Below are 6,000 nucleotides of genomic sequence, written 5' to 3'. Positions count from 1 at the left end.
TCCCATCCATTCCCACCCACTCCCACCCACTCCCATCCATTCCCTCCCATTCCCTCCCATTCCCACCCATTCCCACCCATTCCCACCCATTCCCACCCATTCCCATCCATTCCCATCCATTCCCACCCACTCCCACCCACTCCCATCCATTCCCTCCCATTCCCACCCATTCCCTCCCATTCCCATCCATTCCCACCCATTCCCTCCCATTCCCATCCATTCCCACCCATTCCCACCCATCCCCATCCATTCCCATCCATTCCCATCCATTCCCATCCATTCCCACCCCTATTCTCTCAGATTCCAACGCCGCCATCCCACACGGAGCCCTCGGAGCCCGGCACGTTCGTTTGCTGGATGCACAAACACGAACTCATTAGCAGCCCTAATTAGCAGCGCTAATTAGCGGGATGCTCCAAAGGGAAGGAAAATGAAGGAGAGGCGAAGGAAGAGACGGAGCAGAGGGGGGAGGGATTGGGAAGGGGGGAAAAAAAGGAGAGAAAAGGGCTGGATAAAAATAGAACGGAGGTCGTTCCCTGTTTGTGCTCTGGGTACCAACAGCTCCAGGATTCCCAAATCCCACCTGGAGCTCAGCATTCCAAGGAATTCAAACTGCCAGGGAGCAGTGACGGACAAATCCTTCCTCTCCATTCTTTCCTCATCCTCATCCTCCTCATCCTCCTCTTCATCTTCTTCCACTTCCTCACCTTTTCCCTCTGGGATCATTCCCATCTCCCATCCCAGCCAGCAAATCCATGGCTGCAGTGGCGGGGAAAGCTGAATTCTCCTAAAATCCCTGGAAATCCCGATATTCCAGTGCTGGCACCGGCACAAAGTCATTCCCGCTGCCCCAAACCTGCTTTAAACATTCATCCACCCAAATCCCAACCCTGTGGAGCCCAGGATGGATCCAGGCTGGGACTGGGACATTCCATGGCTGATATTTTCCCTGTTTTCCCTGTTTTTTCCCTGTCCTCGTGCCAGAGCCGCTCCGAAAAAACATTGGAATGACAAACGCTGCCCTCGCCTGCAATTCCGGTCACGGCACACGCGGCAGATTTTTGACCCGGCAGCCGCTTTTTGAAGGAATAAAAATCCTTCTTTCCACTCCTCCCGATGACTCCACACCCATCAGGGCCGTTAATTGCCGGGAATATTCCAAAGGGCGAGGGAAAATTGCGGATGAAGCGCCTCTCCCGCCTCACCAGAGGAATAATTGGGGACCCGGAGGTTGTGCCGCGTGTCCCAGCCGAGCTCGTTTTTCCGGATTTGATGGCTCGGTGTCACAACCGGAGTTAAAAGCATGGCTGGAAATCAGCGGGAATGCGGCAGGGAATGGGGCAGCTCCAATTCTGGGATTTATGGCACGGGAGGAGCCGATCCGTGATGTCCGGAGGGGTCTGGGATGGTCCGTATGGATGCAGATCCACACAAAACCATTCCTGAGATTTTATTCCTGATTAAGAGAAGCTTCACGATGAGTTCCATGCGCACCCGAAGTCCCAAACCAGCAGGAGAGTGGGATTTTCCCATTGCTCCAGCCCTAAGGTGGTAAAAAATTCCCATTTTTGGGGGGACGTTGATTGGGAGTGACTTCGGGAGAGAAATTGGAAAGAAATCCAACATTTCACCCTGGAACTGCCTCTCCTGTAGGACAGGGGATCTTTTCCAGCCTTTCCCATAGGATTAGGATTCTTTTCCTGCCTCTCCTTTAGGATCAGGGCTCTTTTCCTGCCTCTCCCATAAGATCAGGGCTCTCTTCTGCCCTTCCTGTAGGACTGGGATTCTTTTCCTGCCTTTCCATAGGATCAGGGCTCTTTTCCTGCCTCTCCTGGAGCCCCCAGCAGGCCTGGAGCACAGATTTGATTCCCAACCGGAATTTGAGCGGCAGCAAATCAAGGATTAATCAGGTTCTATAAATATCAGCGTCCCTCTCCCAGGCTCAGCTCCTGTTCCGGTGCCTTCCAGCAAACCTCAGGATCTGAACATTCCCAGAAATCCCCTCGGATCCCTCCCAGCCTCCCAGTATCCGCCTCTTTTCATTCCACATTTTCCTCCAGCTCGCCCAACCTAATCCCGAATCGCAACCACGGGAAGAGAGGGGGAATTTCGATTCCCAATTCCTGGGCGGGTTTAACAGGTGGATGAACTTCCTGAGGATCCTCCAGGGCTGCTCATTATCCCGGAATTCCTGCTTTTCCTGCAGCCTGGAGCCCCCGGTGTGGCCATGGCAACTGGTTTTGCTTAAACGCAGCTCAGGAGCGGAGTTAATTTTAGATGAGGTGAGGAGGGAGCTGCTGCAATCCTTGGATTTCTCCTCTTGGAATGATTCCCAGGAATTCCTGCACCACGGCAGCCCCCCGAACTTCGTTATCCAGAGAATAACTCTTTATTCATGGAATTATAACGGGGTTTGGGTTGGGAGGGGTCTTAAAGGTCTCTTTGCAACCCCAAATCGTTTCATTCCTGCTGATCCATGGAGTTGTTCATAACCAATCCCAAATTTCTCCTCTGTGAGCTCCTCAGGCTCCGGTTTTTTCCATGAATATTTCGCTGATGGATTCCTTGGCTCTCGTGCTGGAGCCAACAGCCAAATCCAAAGGAACTTTCAGAGAGAGCTTTCCAGAAAGCGCATCCGGAGCTGCCCATCCCCAGCAATCCCAGAGCCATCCCGCTGGGAAGAGGGAGGGATGGAAGGAAAACTGAGCCAGAGCTCGGAGTTCATCCTGAAAATCTCCTCCCGTGCGTTCCCCGGCAGCTGCCGCAGGAGTCATTCCATCATTTATTTTTATCTGGCCAGGAAAATCCAAAGCTGCTCACAAGGAACTTTTCCAGGCCAAATTTGTCCAAGGAATTATTTTCTGGGAGGAATTCTCTCCGTTCCAGCCTTGCCCCGACAAATCCGAGCCGGTGCTCCCGATGCTCCCGCCCGGAGCTGCTTCCAGCAGCACCAGCCATGGGATAATTCCATGGGATAATTCCATCCTAAATTGTTTGGGACTGGCCTGGAGCATCTGCAAGGACTTTCCATGAGTCCTGAGCTTCCCAAACATCCCAGGACAGCGTCGGATGCATGGAGCAGTCTCTTCCCAAGGAATGCTCTGCGGGATTGGCCCTCATTAATCCTCACCCTGTCATTAACCACAGCATTTAATTGATAAATTAGCATCTGGTTAGGCACGGACAGGACATGGATCAGCGGGAATGAGTCTCCCGAGGCCATGGATCTGCGGTGGTGTTGGGAATACCGGGCAAGGACAGGCACAGGAAAATCCCATGGGAAGGATGAGATGGATCAGGGATGTTGCCTCCCAGGGTAACTCCTGGAAGCTGGAAAAGGAATCTTCACCAGGAGCTGGAGTGCCAGGACACAGGGAATGGCTTCCCACTGCCAGAGGGCAGGGATGGACGGGATATTGGGAAGGAATTCCTGGCTGGGATGGAATTCCCAGAGAATCCACGGCTGCCCCATCCCTGGAAATGTCCAAGGCCGGGTTGGATATGGCTTGGAGCAACTTGGGATAATGGACAGCATTGGGGGTGGAATGGGATGAGTTTTTGGGATCCTTCCCACCCAAACCATCCTGGGATAATGCCATTCCAGCCTGGAAATGGAGCCTGGATGCATCCCAGTTCCAGCAGCGGCATTCCTGTGTTTCCATCCCATTCCAGAGCTGTTCCCTCTCACCTGAGACCTCAGGATGATCCCAGCCAGGATCCCAACCCCATCCCGGGTTTGGGATAAGTAAACAGGGGATTTATCCCTCTCCCTGATCCATTTCCCCTCATTTCCCTTCCTTTTACCTCCGGCTTTCCTGGGAATGCTCTGCCCGGTTGCAAAAACACGGAATTCTTATTCAGGGAAGGAGTGGGAGAGAGGCTCTAAACGCAAAGCGCGGGAGCAATCCTTAATCATCCCCATCATTCCTTAATTGCCGGAGCCGAGCCCATTCCGAGGAGAACATGGAATGTTAAATTTAGACGGAGCAGAGCACCGGGATCTATTTTGGGGGATTCGCACTCTCCCCGCGACGGATTCTGCCTCCCGCTCTTCCCAGGAATGTCAACACCGGGAACTGCGGAGCAGCGCCAGCCACGCATTCCGTGGGCTCCCGCCAGGAGCTCCTGGGAATGCAGGAATGCGGCAGTGTCTGGGAAATGGGTGCAATGAGGATCCCGCTGGATTCTGCATGTGGATTTTTGGGGAAAACCTGTTCCATGCCCCGTTCCGACGGCGCCGTGTCCAAAGGCACCTCAGGATGGGATGGGGCGAATCCTGCCCGGTGCTCCAGTGTGGAAGAGGATCCATAGGAAACCATGGATCCATTTTCTTCTCTTTCTGGGGTGCCAGACTGGCAGAATTCCTTGTTCTCCTCATTCCCTGCTCCCCCTTTTCAAACCCCTTTTCCAAGTCCTCCTGGAGACTTTCAGACGGAGATGCAGGAGCAGGACTGGGATCTCCCACACCAATCCCTGATTCCCATTTTTCTCCAGGAGCAGGACTGGGATCTCCCACACCAATCCCTGATTCCCATTTTCCTCCAGGAGCAGGACTGGGATCTCCCATGTCAATCCCTGCTTCCCATTGTCCTCCAGGAGCAGGACTGGGATCTCCAATGTCAATCCCTGATTCCCATTGTCCTCCAGGAGCAGGACTGGGATCTCCAATGTCAATCCCTGATTCCCATTGTCCTCCAGGAGCAGGACTGGGATCTCCCACACCAATCCCTGATTCCCATTTTCCTCCAGCAGCATCTCCCAAAACATTGGCTCTGTGGCCACGCCGCCTCCTCTCCCTGCCCCCCACCTCAACCCACGCATTCCCGTTTTTTTGGGGAGTCTGGAAGCAGCCATGCCGCCCCTCTGCCCCTCACACCTCCCATCCCTTTGGATGCTGCTATTCCCGGGAAAATCGACAGCAGGAGGGGAAAAATCAAAACTTAATAAGAATTAAGACAACAGATTCATTAAAAACTCGTTAATTCCTGTCAGGAGCAGCTTTAATTAACAAATCCCAGGAACTGCGGCACTGCCACGGGTCCTGTGACCACCTGAGTGCCGCTAATGAAATGCCAGTTAAAATTCCCCGGAATCTGGCAGCGCCTTTTCCGCCCGCTGCCAAGATTTTCTCCGCAGCCTCCGAGTTCACCTCGTTTGTCATTGTCCTCCCCGTGCTGGAGCGGGGGGGTTCTTGGAAAACATTCCCAGCTTTCTCCTTCCCTTCCCAAGAAACGTTGTTTGCTTCTCTCGGGTGTTTTTAGCCAAATCCTGCTTTTCTCCCAGATTTTTCGGAGGTGTGGGAGCGTTGGCTGTGCTGTTTTCCATGGAATGTCATCCTGCTGGCTCTGGGATAAGGTTTAGTGGGAATGTCCCTGCTCAGGGACTCAGTGGCCTCCCTTCCAAACCATTCCATGATTTGGGGAATATTTTCTTCATCCAAGGCTCCCTCAGCATCCACAGCCAGGGAAAAATCCTCATTCCCATCCCACCTATGGGTGACAGCTCCGGTGGGACCCTCATTCCCTGAGGATGCTCCTTGGCCTTCCCTTGGGAAGGGAATGGGATCCATCAGCTCTGTTTATTTCTTTTGTCATGTTTCTCCAAAGAATTCCCGGTCAGAGCCGTGGAAAAGCTGCAAAAAACTGCAGAGAGGCCTTGGGCGGACGGGCTCTGATTCCAGCTGGGGCTCCATGGGCAGTGGGGGATGAGGGCCTGGAATGGCTGAGCCTGGCACCATCTGGAGCCTGGGAATGCCCAGGGAAAACAAAATCCGCTCCGAGAAATAAAGGAAGGGCAGCGAAGGCCTTTGGAGAGGAGGTCAAAGCAGGGGAATCTGTAGTTCAAGGGTTGGGAAAGGGATTTGCTTCCCTTCCCTCTTCCCTCTTCCCTCTTCCCTCTTCCCTCTTCCCTCTTCCCTCTTCCCTCTTCCCTCTTCCCTCTTCCCTCTTCCCTCTTCCCTCTTCCCTCTTCCCTCTTCCCTCTTCCCTTCCCCTTTTCCCT

The sequence above is a fragment of the Aphelocoma coerulescens genome, chromosome 26 (assembly GCF_041296385.1).
Source record: "Aphelocoma coerulescens isolate FSJ_1873_10779 chromosome 26, UR_Acoe_1.0, whole genome shotgun sequence".
Taxonomy (NCBI): Eukaryota; Metazoa; Chordata; class Aves; order Passeriformes; family Corvidae; genus Aphelocoma; species Aphelocoma coerulescens.
The sequence above is the reverse complement of the archived record's forward strand: the minus strand, read 5'-3'. Positions refer to the sequence as shown.